At 41.3% G+C, this 13974-nt stretch overlaps 1 long non-coding RNA gene across 1 annotated transcript; it reads right to left on the minus strand.

The window, feature by feature from the left end:
- Positions 1-7283: 7283 nt before the first annotated feature.
- Positions 7284-7875, minus strand: LOC129779481 (uncharacterized). The gene is made up of 3 exons (XR_008743674.1): positions 7678-7875; positions 7452-7598; positions 7284-7388 (listed from the first exon to the last, which is right to left on the minus strand). It is a non-coding gene; the product is annotated as an uncharacterized LOC129779481 (long non-coding RNA).
- Between the last annotated feature and the right edge of the window lie 6099 nt (positions 7876-13974).

A 13974-nucleotide genomic window follows, 5' to 3' on the forward strand; every position in this document is an offset into this window, starting at 1 on the left:
CGAACAACAGCCTTCCAGGTTGGCACTTTCTATAAAAATATTAACAGATTTGGAATACCACAACTTTTCCCAACAGATAGGCGATATTCCGAAAGGTAAATATAGTTTATCGATCGAGAGCGTATATCAAGTCTTTGGCTTCAATAAGGAAGTTGATCTTTTATATGATAAAACAAAACCACGTCCATATTGATTCAAACTGACAAACCGGTTTACAATCCCGGTGACATGATGCGATTCCGTGTCGTGGTGGTCGATATTAACACCAGACCAGTAAAGAATATTAAAACTGTTCAAGTTAGTCTCACGGATCCAGATGGTATATCTATTAGGCAATGGCCTTTTGCAGCGTTGTACAAAGGAGTATCCGAATCAGCTTTCCAGTTGGTCGTCACCTCCTGTAGGGAACTGGACTTTAACTGTAATTGCTGGTCCAAACGTAAGTAACAGAGGAATCTTTGTCAAAATAGCTAGCTGGAGTTATGCTTGTGTGATGGAATAAGTTATTAAGGTTTTGATTAGAGGTCATTAAGATATCTATTTTTCTATATCTATATTTCAACTTCCAGACAATGGCAAAAATATTCGAACTGCGAAAACACGTACTTTCGAAATTTTTTGTTAAAGCTTATCCTTCGAAGGTCCGCTGGCTAAGGAAAAAACTATTTCAATAAAGATTGATGCGGGCTACACATTTGGCGAGCCAGTCAACGGTACCGCCAAGGTGGACATTTATTTAGACCCAGAGAATATAAAGCCGGACTTCACGACAACTGTAAAGATCACAGGCAGCACGAGTGTTGAGTTTAAGCTTAAGAAGCCAGTTACAACCGATGACGACATCCAAGGGTACAAGGATGTCATTTTGAAGGTAGATGTGATGGAAGCATTTTCAAGTAAGTAGAATTAAATGAACGAGAGGAAATATTTTAACTTGACTGCGAATTGTGGATTTTATTTATAGGTCGTTCGATAAACATTACCGAACTTGTTCCTGTCTTTCTTCGGCCGTACAAAATAACATTGAAAAAATCTATACCGCTGTTCCGACCTGGTGTACCGTACGCCATAGATTTATCGGTAAATGACCACTACGGTGAACCTGCGGTTGAAGGATCGAAAGTCGAAGTAACGATCCGTTATGAAGGAGACGGCTTGGAGAATGAAACAGTAGAACCTAGAGCGCTCGATCAACGTGGTACGACGAATTTGAAGCTGGAACCACCAGCGAATGCGGAAAAATTAATTATAAAGGTCAGTGAATTGATAAATAACAATTTTCCGATAGGGCCGATCTACACTCGTCAAAAAACCTTAGAGGAACAGAGGGCTGAGTCGAATTTTTTTGAGGATGGAATATACACCACTTTCAGATTATGGAATATTTTATAAAACACATCTTTACCTTGGTGTATGTAGATTAGGGTGCCAATGAATGTATGGGAAAAAATCGACCCTAAAATTTCAAAAAGTTACCATATACAAAATGTTCACCATCTCGAAAAAACACTCTATGCCAAATATAAATTCAATCGGACTTAAGGGAGAGTGGCGCAAAGCGGTCAAAGTTTGAGTTTTTTGAAAATCGAAAAATCACCCAAGGGGAGAGTAAAGGAAATCGGGGTTTTCGAAAAAAAAATGTATGCCAAATGTCTGGTATAGGGTGTGAAAATTTTTTATGGGGTAACTTTTTGAAACTCGAGATGATCATTTTCATTGGCACCCTAATGTCGATATAGTGAACAAAAATAGTGTGAAAAAACAAAAAGACGAGTGTGTAATTTCGGGGAAACAGTCGAAGAACAGCCGGGTGAACATCAGTGCTTCGTCATAACCGCCTTTCATAAAGTCAATCAGTGATTGTGAAGGGATTTCAGTCGACATTGTCTTCTGTCCTCCGCTCAGAACCGGTCGCCGATTCCTGAAGCAATTCGAACAGGTTCAAACTGTGTGATTGCCACAGGCAGTACAGTTCTGATGACATAATTGAAAGGCTTAGGAATTGAAGAACACCTGAAAATGTGAAACAAGTAAGAGTTTCAATTGAGCTGTCATTGAGACAGTATGTGCGCAAATATGTTGTTGTTACACTTTGAGTTCCACCTCTTCAAAATCATATTAACTCTAGAAGTAAATGGACGTGATCTTGTCAGTCGCAGAAAGCTTTGTGAAATATTTCACACAACCCCTTTACATGCGTTTTCATAAATAAAATCTTCATCATTATTTATTTTTCACTTCCACCTGAGGGGGTCTTAAAAAAGTAATGAGAAGACCCCTTATCCGTAATGAGAAGACGTACTTCCCATCAGAATGATGTTTCTCTAAGAACGGACCAGAATCTTCTCCAGGAACTTCTTCTGGTTGATGGCAAGTCCACTCGGCTTGTTAAACCAGGGCTTTGAAATCTCTTTGTCGGAAATTGTAATATGCAGTATAACCTTCTTCTCAAACTTATGCTTGTATTTGTACTTCATGGGGATTATGAACGCCTTGTCGCTGGTATAGTACTGGTTATTGCTAGACTTCTTCCGACAGACGCTGCCCTCCTGCTTGAGGGTTCTGTGGTATATGAATGGCAGCAGCGAAATTTTCTGCCGGTGTCACGCAAACTCGTACCGCCCTTGTTTCCTCTTCCGCTCGACATTCCGGAATGCCAGGATCCGGTAAACAGTGCTCACCGACACATTTTTGTCGCGAAAGTGGTCTGCTGTAAACTTTCTTCCTTGACTTTCACGCGTATCGAAGAACCGTACAACGCGCTCGCGGAGTGCTTGTTGTTTCGACGCCATTTTTGATCGAACTGACAGCACCCAAGCGAAAAGAAACGAACAACCCGAGTAATGTGCGATTCACATAGCACGTTACGGAGAAGAACGTCTACGTTCCGTCAACGTCTCCACCAATTCACACATGCAGTCAATGCTTCCACCAGCACCGTCACGTCAAATGCCAAACGAATGATTTATTTAATTTTATTCATGGTGTCGCCACCTACAACAATTTTAAATTGCAATGCCCTCTTTCAAATCAGCATGCCTAGAATCAGTTCTAAATTTAGAAAAATTCAATGAGAATCATTGAATTCAATTATTTAAATGCTTAAACCCCGTAGTCCGACCCTCATGCAACAATAATAATAAATAGAATAATTCTTTCAACTAGTCGCGAATGATTTTCACTCCGAAATTTGGAGCTAAGAGATATGTTGGCATGAAAAGTACAGTAAGTTGCTTATAAAGCGATATGCTGAGGCACCACTCAGTGTCGCATTGGAGTCGGTTTTGACCAGTAATTGGACATTTGCGACTGGTGGCGACTTTCAATGTGGGGCCATAATTTGGGCCCCGAACTCAATGTTTACAAAAATGTCCAACTAGAGGTAAAAATGTCTAATGAAACGTGTTGCATCACAGATCTGTTCAATTAGCTTAATGTCGATGTAGATGTAAATTACTGTGCAACCAAATCAAAACAAAAGCCGAGACACAAAGCCCAGACAAAAACAGGAAGTGGGTTATATCTATGGTATAACCGCAAGGGTGACGTAGAACTATCGTTGATTTAGAGATCATGTGTATGAAGTTGAATCTGAATTCATTCTGAATGAATGAATATTTGGAGAACTTCGAAAACGAGAGCGTTACGTTGGAGGCACAAGGTTTTATGCATCCAATATTGGATACGGAAATATCCTACTGATGGGGAAGAATAATCTTTAGAAGCTATCCTGTTGATTGCGATTGATTGAAAAATCACAAAACCTAATGTATTTGGTCACAGTGTTACATGGATAGAAAACATTAAAATAAACTCTTTCATATGAATGTAATTTTAAATTCCCAGAGGAACTGGCAGATTATTTTCAGTAACGATTAGATATTTCCACATTTTCCTCGATACTGGAAGCCCACCAGTGGTTAATGCCAACTCGATAACCACCTGTTAATAGCCGCGCGTGTATGTGTGTGTAGCAATGTCTTCCCAGGGAACCGTTTGTGGCATCACTCTCCTCCTGATGGATTCCCTTCTGGCCTAAGGTGCACAAACAGGCTCTTGGTGACACCGTTCATCCGCGCTTTCATGATAAATGAAGAGCTTCACCACAACAGCGACAACATGCTCCAATCGCTGTTCAATTAGAACTGAGTGGATTTCCGAGCGGCGCTCGCTTATATACCGATTGATGATTTCAATAGCCTATTTTGAAAGCAAATTTAAGACTATTGAAACATGTTTTTGGATCAGAAAGTAACAAGTATAGAACGCGTAGACATTTTATCTTTCGAATGAAGTGTTTATCATACCATTTCGTTCAGTTGTTTAGGAGCTATTAACACTCAAAATCTCGGTCTCCGGCGTAACGCTTTCGTTTTCGAAACTTTGATTTTACACCCCGGTATAGAAATGAAAGACGTAGACCTACGTCAAAACCAAACGAGCCGTCCGTCTCCGTCAATTATTCTTTTCTACAAACCCTGCCGGTCGTTTTCGTTGAACGTATGCTGACGGGTCGTTACGTTGCTGGTGTATGTGAATGTTTTCATGAGAATTGCATGGTAGAATCATTGACGTATCGTGACGTGACGGGACGTGAACGTGACGTGTATGTTGTATGTGAATCGCACTTAAATCTCTCGATGAGAAAAAAATCGAAGGGTTGTATCCGAGACACGACCGCTTAGGACGCAGGACTACGCAAGCTTTTGTTTTTGAAATTTGTTGGTTTATCATTTCGAATATTATTTGCGAATACGTCGAAATTTCATAAATAACTTTTTAGTAAAAAGTTCCGGGGACCCTGAGAAGGTTTAATGGCTTGCGTGGTTTTGTAGAATCATTTCGAGAAGCAACGATTCTTTCTTGCCTTTGCGAGAACAATACACTAATTGGTCATATGTCGTAATTTGTTTTTTGACGTAGGACTACGTCTAACCGGAAGATATAGGGGGTGAAATGGAAATCTAGGCACTGAACAAGTAGGAAAAAAATTATAGGAGGTTAGGTCCAAGATACGACCGCATTGTTGACGTAGAACTACGCTGTTATTTTATATAAGTCGCTTGTTTATACCTTCGGATATTATTCTATAATGCTGTGAAATTTTAGAAACAACTGCTTAGTAGAATAATCTCTGAAATGATTTTTTCATTGTAGAATCAGTTGACGATAATTGATTGATGATTCATTCTTGCCCTCGCAAAACAATCGTATGTCGCAATTTATTTCATGTCAATGCATTGAAAATTTATCTCGAAGGCTATTCCGGTGGCCTTTTTCGAAATTGACATAGACTCGGCTACAGTCGATTATATACATGTTACACCAGCACCATTATTCCATATCTCATAACTACATCAATATATCTTTGGCACCGCATGTAAACAACAACAATGATAACACTTGCAAGTAGCAAATATCATGCGACATGTTATTTAGTATTGCCTCAAAGGAATCGCACCTCTAGATATCGTTCGTACAAACTAAGCGTAAACCAAGCGCCAAACAAGCGTTCACCATAGCATGCATACAGAGCCATACATTGGTGGCTTGAAACTACTAGCAATATAAACATTTCTCATCATTTTGCGCTATTCTCAAAAGAAACGCTTCTGTTAATATTACTGGCCTCGAAAAGAGTTGCATTACTTTCTCATGCTCGCGAGAAGCCCAGCCGTCACCCTTAGTGGAGGAAGTTTTGCTACTGGCAAGCAAAACCTAATCACATCCAAAATTCCAGAACATTTACTTTCTTGATGACTAAACAAGAGAAATAAATTCCTTTTGTTAATAACAACCTCGAAAACAGTAGCAATGCTTCATTATGATCAATATTAGCGCAAATGCAATCCTAGTTGAAGGTAGTTTTGCGACTGGCACGCGAAACCAAATAACTTATAACATTCCAGTAAGACATTCAAGATGCTTGGTATTCCCAAATAATTTTTTGGTGCACAACCTTAACGTCTGCTTCGCTATAACGTCAGTTTAATGCATTGATGCATTCTCAAAGGCACCAACGAAGCCCTTATGAAGACGGAAAATAAACAATGTTAACTGCTTGGAAAAAGACTGAATTATGCCACACAACTTGTACTCTGCTGTAACACCCATCGATGCGAATTCGCTGATGAGTTTGTCAAGAGCGACCGCCTTCACCACCAGCGAGGGGAGCTTGATTTTGGTTGCTGCCTGGGCGTTTACATTTTCGACCGACGCGCCGAAATCGCCTACTCCGCTGTTGTTCGATGCGGTGTCACATTCGCGAAGGCTCGGTTCAGTGCGAGCGCTTATCACTGCACCAACATCGCGTGCATCATTAGATGACGCTTAAGGTGGAAACAGAATGCCGCGCGTTGCTTGCGTTTTGTACTAAAGCGTTTGCCTGACGCAGTCTGTTGATTCGTAATCACAATGTAGCGTTCGCATCGTCACTTTTTACGTAAACAAAAACAAAGTAAAACAGGGAGGCGATCTGGCGTAGTGGTAACATCCATGCCTCTCACGCTAAAGGTCACGAGTTCAATTCTCACTCCCGACATTCTTCCAAAAATGTAAGTAGAAGTAAAAGTAAAAGTAGAAGTAAAAAGTGACGAACCAGCCAAATGAGTTGAAAATCACTATAATACAGATAAAAAAAAAAAAAAGTAAAACACTCAACAAATTCAATCAACTAGTGAATCTTTTATTTAATTTCAATAATTCTATGTATGCAGATCACAGCTAGTTTAAAAATTGGAACTGAAAAAGACTGAACCGACATCGGAGAGCAGCCGTCATCGTACTACCTGAAATAATATGCGAGACACTGACTACCGTAGATGGTGAATTTGCCTTTGGAACTAGAAACGCGAATAGGATTTTTGGTATGCTGATGCGACAAAGAGACCGCGATTATGTCCTGACTTTGATGCATCTGGTGGAGAAAATCGCAACGGCGCTTCACAACTTCATAAGTGAAGAGGGTTGTGAAAGTTCTATGAATTTGAGAGTATGATGTGCTCAAGTTATACTTTTTATAGATTTGTCAGCAGTAGAAATATAAATAAGAACAATTCCAATAAGGCTTCGTATCAGCTACGTGACACACTCACCGGTTATGTAATAGATAATTAAATTAGATAACTATGAATAAAAAATTAAAAAATCGACAACATGGCGTTTTTTTTTTCATTCCTCAACAATTGTGATCATTTTAGGACTCACTGAGGTCAACAGTCTCATGCAGATGAATAACGGTATGGTTATTTCATCAAGGTTTTTTTTGCGAATGAATCATGTCTCGGAGGTTTTGCTGCATGCATTGTTTTCACCATCAGCTTAATGTCGCGAAGATCAATATTTTTGTGCTGAGAACTGATCGTTCAGGGTCGTAGTTGCTGGCAGTCCTACAATATAAAAAATATATATTTAAGACATTGAATATCATTATAGCTATATCTTTTATTCACCTTCATTTGCTGACAAGTGTTTACAGAATCTTTAATGCTTCAAAATACTGCCTTGATGATGCTTCAATCGGTGTCAATCCTATACTTGGAGCACATTTATTCCGCGAATATCTATCACGTAACGGCTCTTCCACTTTCGTTTCAACACTTCCACCACAAAATAAAAGCATAAAAACAAATCGAATAAGATGCCCTAATATTTAAAAAATGTTCAACTGTAATCTACCTCCTTGTTTCAGTGCATTTGGTATATCAGTCCAAATTTTCTATCTCGTGTGGCTGGTTTCACACAGTCGATGTTCCTTCGACCTGAAGCACTCGTTTGTTTTCACAAATTCAACTAGATTTGTTTCACACTCCATTTTCAACGAATTTCAGATCGTGGGAAAATCTTTTTCTTGTTGTGTCCATGGCATCAGCTGAATGTTTTTAAAAACAACACATTGACATATTCGACGCAAGCAGTTTAGAACAAACGTCAGCCTTTAGCACAACGATGCTAATGGCGCGACGCATCATTGTGGGCGACTATACGGAAACACACATATTTAAAATAAACTGTCAAAGCACAACTGTTCCAACGTGACGCATAACGCGGCATTCTGGTCCCACCTTTACCTCGAAATTTTATTGCCCCTGGCAATGCGTTCGTTTTTTGCAGGGCTCGAGCCTGCCTTCCTCTTCTTCTTGCTTATCGCACACTACGCGAAGCGTCCAATTTATGACGCGGAAAGAAGAACACACGATACGAATAACGCGAAAAACGAACAGAAAAATCAAACGACGATTTCCAAGTTGGATTACCACTGGTGGGGTCCAATCTTAGAACGAAGCGCAGCGAAAGCAAAGTGAACTGGATCAGTGTCTTAGAATATCAACAAATATTCACGAGTAACGAATATGATTGTATTTCAATGTAAATGACTTTTTTTTAGCTCGAAACACACTGCCCTCATTATATTGATGACAATAACAAACGAGTTCATTTTGTTCATATCGCTGATGCAAGAACAAATTTGCTATAATGAATGAATGCGGCATTGAGTGGGGTTCATAACTTCGCTATTATTTATACTTAATATCAAAAGCAACAAATTGATATTTCTCACATTCGAAACGATATTCGTTCTGGCATTGATTTCGAGCCAAAATTCAAAAATAAAATAAAATTAGTCAGGCTGGATCATTTAGAGAACAAAAACGCCAGAGCTCGATGAAACGATCTTTGCAAGAAATCGCGCAGGATCTTGTTTGGCGAGAGGGTAACAACGGCATCGCGAACGATCCCTAAAAACCGTATTGCAATTGAATAACAATTGCTCCTAGACTCGATGGTCAAATGGATTACAACATATCATAATCTTCTTGTTGCCTGCGTTGATTTGGAAGGACTTAAGCATCAGTACAATCCGACCTACATAAAAACCAGCCGCACACAGCTACCTCTGTCTGGTTAAAAGTAAACAACAGCTGATATTCATTTGGCTGAAATGAAATTCTGTTCTGGCATTCTGAATGATCAAGATGAAAATGACATTGGGTGGAAAAATAAACATCAAAACATATTGATGAACAAAAGTTCATTTGCTCATATTCACTGGTTGCTTGGATCTGTCATTTTGATTTTCGTTTGGAGTATATAGGTTTTCGATGCAACCTTGCCCGAAAATATAAGCTTTTGAGCTAAACGAAAATGATTTTTTTCAACACTGAACTGGATTACTCAACAGTCCGATGCCGAATGAAAGTTTGCCTCAGCGAGATCCACTGTTTATAATCTAGGCAAGTATTCCCCTTCATTCTTCTTCTTTTCCTTTGTTCACGGAGACTTTAAATCCAACGATTTCCCCTCCGTTGGTCGTCGATAAGTTGCTCGTTATTGATGGCTCTGTTCGGGAAACCACTCAAATGGACAGAACAAATGTATGGGAAAATAGAAACACTTAAAGTTTTTATGAATTTTAACCATTTACTAACCAGGGGATTCTAATGTATGTCATATTAAACTAATCTTACGGAATTTCCGATTCGTTTAGTATGTAAATCGCCAAAATCCGTTCGCGGCAAAAATAGTTATAAACGTTAGATCGCAAAGGGTTTTGCATCAATTGATAGGAAATATATCTACGCATCTATCATAACGAATAACATTTCATTTTTCTTGAGATAAATAATTGAATAATTGTGAAATATCAAGCATTGTCAAAATGCACTATGTGCCCATTTTTGATTGGTCCATTTTGTGCTCCTCAAATCGTACCGACCAAAACGGGCAACCAGAGCAGCAGCGAAATAGAATGAAGCACGATTGGAAAGGAAAAAGAAAAAAATGAACGAAACATTGGTCGCAGTCTCACACATGCGTAATTCTCGAGCCAGCCAGTCAGCTTAAAAATCCCCGCTCCGCTGCCGTAACGATCATTCTCATTCAAACCGTACACCACATCGGTTCGCATCACAACACATCAACAAACCAACTCAAGCAGCCATGTCTGGACATGGTAAAGGAGGAAAAGTTAAGGGAAAGGCAAAATCCCGCTCGAACCGTGTTGATCTGGAGTTCCCCGCAAGGGTCGTGAGCGCTCAACTTCCGCGCTGAACAGACGCGTTTTTGCTATCTTTTCGTGGAAGTCGAACAAAAGCTAATATTACCAGTATAGTCGTTTTTTTTTTCATCATAAACGCTTCCTGCTCATCGCTGAGCCGTTCCGTGTAGTGCACGGAAAAACGACATCGCGATGGGTCGCCGAGAAAACACATTCCGAATAGATTTTTCGAATGTACCAAAAAAACCGGACAATGTTAAAGTGCACCAATTCTGTGCTACCGTTCTGTGTCTAAAATAAGATGAAGTGCTGAGAATACAGAACAGCAGAGCTCTCGGTGTAACATTCGTCAAAGTCACTGACCTCGCATTAGCGCAACGAATCTGCGAAGAACACAACAATAAACACGAGATCACGGTAGACGGGGAAAGTTATCCACTGAAAATTACGCTAGAGGAGGGTGCAGTGGAAGTGAAGCTCTACGATTTGTCCGAAGCCGTGTCTGACAAAAAAATCGCCGAGGTACTCGCAAGGTACGGTGACGTCATCTTCATTCGGGAGCAGCTCAACGGAACTGATGTTCTCTTCCCCGGTACACCGACCGACATCAGAGTAGTTAAAATGATTGTAAAACAAAACATAGAGTCCTGGGTCACTATCGACGGAGAGATGACACAGGTATCGTACTTCGGTCAACGACAAACTTGCCGACACTGCCGTGAATACATCCACATTGGGGTTACTTGTGTGCAGAATAAAAAGCTGCTCATACAAAAGTCGTATGCCGAGGCCGCTAAGCAGACTAGTGTCCCATCTATACCGCTGAAAAAAGCGAACCAAGCAAATAAAAATCCGAACTATCCCGCATTAAGTACGAAACAAATAACTAAAAACACGATAAAACCGGCAAGCATGCCGCCGCCAAACAAAAATTCTCAGCATAAGCTGTTACCATCACCGATCCGTAACGAACAAAATTTTCCAGCATTACCCTCTACCTCGGGTTCGACTCAACCATCGGGCAGTGGGTCGTTGACCGATACCACAGGTCAGCAACCTCCTGTTAACAGTGGAGTGGTACGCAAAACTGTTAGCGGCAAGTCCGATGGGAACGACACCGATACATCAGTTGGCTCAACTCGCTCTACAAGAAATCTCCGCGTTCGCTTACCAGGCAAGAAGCACCTCTTAGAGGACGAAGACGACAAGCGGGAAGAGAGTTATCTACCATCATAATGACTGACCGCTTCAGCTACAATATTCCGTCCATCAACATCAACACGATAACGAACGCAACAAAGATAGACGCACTTCGGACCTTTGTCCGAGCGCTAGACCTAGACATCGTGTTCTTGCAGGAAGTAGAAAATGAACAGCTATCTCTTTCTAACTTCAACATCGTTTGCAACGTAGATCACACAAGACGGGGAACGGCAATAGCGCTAAAGGAACATATACAATTCTCGCATGTCGAAAAGAGTTTGGATGGCCGTCTCATTGCATTGAGAATACAGAACATAACTCTCTGCAACGTTTATGCGCCATCGGGTACAGCTTTTCGTGCGGATAGAGAGCGATTTTTCAATGGAACACTTGCTTACTATCTCCGATACAACACACATCACGTCATTCTCGCTGGCGATTTTAACTGTGTACTTCGTCCGTGCGACTCTACGAGTTCCAACTCAAGCCCAGCACTACAAGCAACCGTTCAACAGTTGCAGCTTCAAGACGTGTGGGTTAAGCTGTACCCTGCGATGCCTTCACCCACATACGTTACACACAATGCGGCATCCCGGCTCGATCGTATGTACGTAAGCGCAGGGCTATGCGCACAACTTCGAAGCGCAGCAACACACGTTTGTTCCTTTACGGACCACAAAGCGCTAATAGCACGCATCTGCCTTCCCCATCTCGGCACCGAACATGGTCGAGGATACTGGTCCCTTCATTCGCATCTACTAACTGCCGAAAATGTAGAAGATTTTCGAATTCGGTGGCAGTTTTGGACACATCAACGGAGGAATTTCCCAAGCTGGTTGACGTGGTGGATGTCATACGCGAAACCTAAATTCAAAAAGTTTTATCGTTGGAAGTCAAGGGAAATTTTTAATATTTTCAACGCTGAGAACCAACGACTACACGCGCAACTACGAATTGCCTATGATGGTTACTACCAGAATCCCGCTATGCTAGTAACAATCAACCGTGTAAAAGCACAAATGCTTTCACTACAGCGGAAGTTTACGAAAATTTTTTTACGCATCAACGAGACGTTTGTAGCGGGGGAGAGTTTGTCTACCTTCCAACTAGGAGATAGAAGACGAAAAAACACAGCTGTAACAGAATTGCAGAACGAGCGAGGAGAACAAATTCAAGGTACTATCGAAATTGAGCAGCACATGTTTCGGTATTTCGTGAACCTGTATGCGGCAGAAGAGACGAGTCAGGCAACAGAAGAGAATTTCCGAAGCGAGAGGGCGATACCCGAGAATGACGAAGTCAATACTGCACTGATGGATGAGATCACCATCAATGAAATCGAGCATGCCATCCGAACGTCGCAGAAACGAAAATCGCCGGGCAGCGATGGGATACCGGTTGAGTTCTACCAGCGTACGTACGACGTGATATACCGTGAACTCTTCTTCATAATCAACGAAGCTGTGAGAGATGAGTTACCCGCAGGTTTCACTGACGGCACAATCGTTCTAATAAAAAAGAAAGGTGGCGATGTAACGGCGAGATCATACCGTCCGATTAGCCTGCTCAACGTTGACTATAAAATTTTGAGCAGAGTACTGAAAATCCGTCTAGAAGCAATACTTCGGACTCATCGTGCTCTGAGTGACGTACAGAAGTGCGCTAGCAATGATCGGTCTATTTATCAAGCTACACTATCGTTAAAAGACCGAATCGCTCAACTGTATGCAAGGAGACTGAAAGGGAAGATGATATCTTTCGACATGGAGCACGCGTTCGATCGGGTCTCGCATGAGTTCCTGTATCGGACCCTACTCGCTCTGGGAATAAACCAGAGCTTCGTTGGCTGGCTTACGAGAGTAAAGAACGCTTCTACATCCAAGCTGCTAATGAATGGACACTTTTTTTTTGTCGTAGGACTACGTCTAACCGGAAGATATAGGGGGTGAAATGGAAATCTAGGCACTGAACAAGTAGGAAAAAATGCAAGATTTGGAACGCTTATAACTCGAGCATTTCTCAATAGATCGCAAAGGTTTTTGCATCAATTGATAGGAAATATATCTACGCATCTATCATAACGAATAACATTTCATTTTTCTTGAGATAAATAATTGAATAATTGTGAAATATCAAGCATTGTCAAAATGCACTATGTGCCCATTTTTGATTGGTCCATTTTGTGCTCCTCAAATCGTACCGACCAAAACGGGCAACCAGAGCAGCAGCGAAATAGAATGAAGCACGATTGGAAAGGAAAAAGAAAAAATATGAACGAAACATTGGTCGCAGTCTCACACATGCGTAATTCTCGAGTCAGCCAGTCAGCTTAAAAATCCCCGCTCCGCTGCCGTAACGCTCATTCTTTGTGTGGACACCGACTGGACAACATCGTTGCTGGACGGGCTGGACGGCGAGGGATCGAGTGCCTTTCTCAAGGCAAGAGGGCGGAGGTGGTAGCGCTGGAGTAAAGTAGAGTAAAGTTTTCAAAGGGCCTTTCTCAAGGCTAGAGACGAATGAATTGCAAAAGTTTAAAGTCTCTATAATACAATACCTTCCTTCCTTCCGTAACGATCATTCTCATTCAAACCGTACACCACATCAGTTCGCATCACAACACATCAACAAACCAACCCAAGCAGCCATGTCTGGACATGGCAAATGAGGAAAAGTGAAGGGAAAGGCAAAATCCCGCTCGAACCGTGTTGGTCTGGAGTTTCCCGCAAAGGTAGCTAGGCCGAGCGCGTTAGTACCAGTGCACCAGTCCACCTAGC

This window comes from Toxorhynchites rutilus, chromosome 3 (assembly GCF_029784135.1).
Source record: "Toxorhynchites rutilus septentrionalis strain SRP chromosome 3, ASM2978413v1, whole genome shotgun sequence".
NCBI classification, from domain to species: Eukaryota; Metazoa; Arthropoda; class Insecta; order Diptera; family Culicidae; genus Toxorhynchites; species Toxorhynchites rutilus.